The sequence below is a fragment of the Stigmatopora argus genome, chromosome 13 (assembly GCF_051989625.1).
Source record: "Stigmatopora argus isolate UIUO_Sarg chromosome 13, RoL_Sarg_1.0, whole genome shotgun sequence".
In the NCBI taxonomy this organism is placed as follows: Eukaryota; Metazoa; Chordata; class Actinopteri; order Syngnathiformes; family Syngnathidae; genus Stigmatopora; species Stigmatopora argus.
In genome coordinates this window covers 2,967,702-2,970,496 of record NC_135399.1, presented here as the reverse complement: position 1 = coordinate 2,970,496, position 2,795 = coordinate 2,967,702, and positions in this window count along the sequence as shown.

Below are 2,795 nucleotides of genomic sequence, written 5' to 3'. Positions count from 1 at the left end.
CTCAGAAAATGTACGTAGGATGTCTCACCGCCTGATTCATTTTTGTTGCGTTTTTTATTTCTCCGGCAAACTGCTTCTCAAAATCTATTTAGTATTATGCAAGAAAAGTATGTAATACAGAACAAATAATATGCTAAGTTATTTTGGTGCCATAAAGACTATTAGCATTATAAAATGATTAGAAGCAATATTAGTGATTTATCCTTTTTAGACAACAGGTGGTAGTATTTATTTATTTAGAGAGCGGGTACTTCTTTGTGTGCGACTCTAGCTCATTAAATCAAAGATATCCTCCATCTTATGGTGTAAGATGGTCGTTTGTCTCTCTGTGTGCCCTACGGCTGACTGGTGACCAGTCTGGGGTGTAGTCTGCCTTTCGCCTGAAACAGCTGGGTTAGGCAACCCCTGCAACCTTTTCGAGGATGGGCGGTATGGAAGATGAATGAATGAATGAATCAAAGATATCCCATATCAAAGACTATTTAGAGTAAGAAATATTCTGTAGACATGGCACTATAATCAAAGGAGCGTTTCATTTGAAATACCTACACCGAAACAGGGCGGCCCGGTGGGGCGAGTGGTTAGCGCATCGGCCTCACAGCTCTGAGGTCCTGGGTTCAAATCCAGGTCACGTCCACCTGTGTGGAGTTTGCATGTTCTCCCCGAGCCTGCGTGGGTTTTCTCCAGGTACTCCGGTTTCCTCCCACAGCCAGCCGAATGCAGAGAACAAGCAGACGGACAACCATTCACACTCACACCCATACCTAGGAGCAATTTAGAGTGCCCAATCAGCCTACCATGCATGTCTTTGGAATGTGGGAGGAAACCGGAGTACTTGGATAAAACCCACGCAGGCCCGGGGAGAACATGCAAACTCCATACATTGAGGACCGACCTGGGATGGAACCCAGGACCCCAGAGCTGTGAGGCCCATGTGCTAACCACCGAAGCCGCCGGGCCGCCCATGAAACATTTACTAATTTATAAAAAAAATGCAATACCCCATTTAGTGGCATCTAATTGTAATCGGGCAGCCCGGCAGGTGTTTGTTCCAACCAATCCAGCACAGACATTTTAACCAATGAGATTTCTGGAGAAAACAAGAAACACCTGACTAAAATCCACTGATTGCACTTGTAGGACACCAGAAGGTGTCCTCTCTATGCGTTGGAATGAAAACCCGCACCCACTGCGGCCCTTTGTGGAATATTTTGCCCATCCCTGCGATAGCACGTCATTCTCACTCATTCATTGACTTTTCTGCTGAATGTGTCGCTTGAGGTAGTCTAGCTTCCATTTAGTCCATATTTTTCCCTTAAACTGTTTTGCAGAACAGAACTTTCTCACTTGAAAAATAACGCTGTCTCCCAGTTTCACCGCTTGTTCTTCTATTTGCACATACTCTGAAAGCCATTCCAACTTAAAAGATGCCGTTTTTTACTCTGGGTTGGGGAATCAATGTATCACACTCACTTTAGCAGAGTTAGCTTTAGCCTCATGCGCAAGTTCTGCCCTTGCTGTGATTGGCAGCTTAGCGTAATTGGGTCGTAAAGCAAAATGATACAGAAAAAAAAGTTATACATATCTAATTAATTTGCATTAACTATCCTATGCGCTGGATAGGTTTTGTTGTGCGGGAAGAGTGCCGAGAGTGTGCGACCAGTGTGGAATTGCGCAGTTGGGCAGTTTAGAGGAAACATTGGCAAACACCGTCAAGAGTCCCATATTGCAATCCGCAATACAGACGCTCCGCTACTTACAAACGAGTTAGGTTCCGAGCGATTGTTCATAAGTTGAATTTGTTTGTAAGTTGATTCAGTGCTATATTTTGTATTAGAATTTATGTTTAAGGCCTATATAAGTATATTGAAGGTTTATATAAGTGCATTTGTATGTTTAAGGCTTGTATAAGTAACATGCATTGGTTTGTACTGAAAAAAACCTTTAATAAAATGGAGAGAATATTTACAGTACTGTATAGAGAGAGATTTATGTATTAGAAACTGGCCGAAAGAAGCGATCTAACGACGATTGCACAGTTTTCTTCTTTTTTTCATCTAAAATGATGCGGTAGCACTGTATGGCATCATTCAATTGATTTGCAAACTTTGTGCAACGTTCAATATTTGGGTCCTGCTGCTCGATCTTTCTGTTTATAAATGGTACTGACGGTCGAACGATTCAAGTTGTATATGTGCAACGCTCACCACTCTCACGCGCATCAAGCTTCGTTATTATTGCCACTCGTTTCAAATGAAATGGCTTGCCTCTTCCTTGCAACTCCCTCAATAGAAGCCTTTCGCTTTTTACCAACCATATTCAATAATGGATGCACAAGATATTTAATGATACAAATGAAAAAGGTTCTTTGCGCACTGGAGATACGTTCACGCACTTCCGCATTGCAACGAATTGGACAGAAGAAGGTAGATACTGGGTGAGCTGAGCCCTCACAGCGCCAGGCGTCGGTATTAGCGGCGGAAAGAAGCATTACTCGGAAAAAAATACAAAATCGAACTTACGAACATTTTTCGACATAAACGCAATTTGCAGACATGTTCATATGTACCGTTGTTCGTAAGTCGTATGTTCGTAAGTAGGGGAGCGTCTGTATATCCGCACACTATAGTTTCGAAAGCAGTCCTCTATTCCTAAAGATCGTCCGGGCTCGCTTAAGGTGACACACACACACATGGACGCACATACTTTCTCTTTCAACAAAGAGCAACTTTCTTTTCTCTCTCCCTCTCTGTCTCTTCCTTTCTCTTTGGCACACGGACAGACAAACACAAATG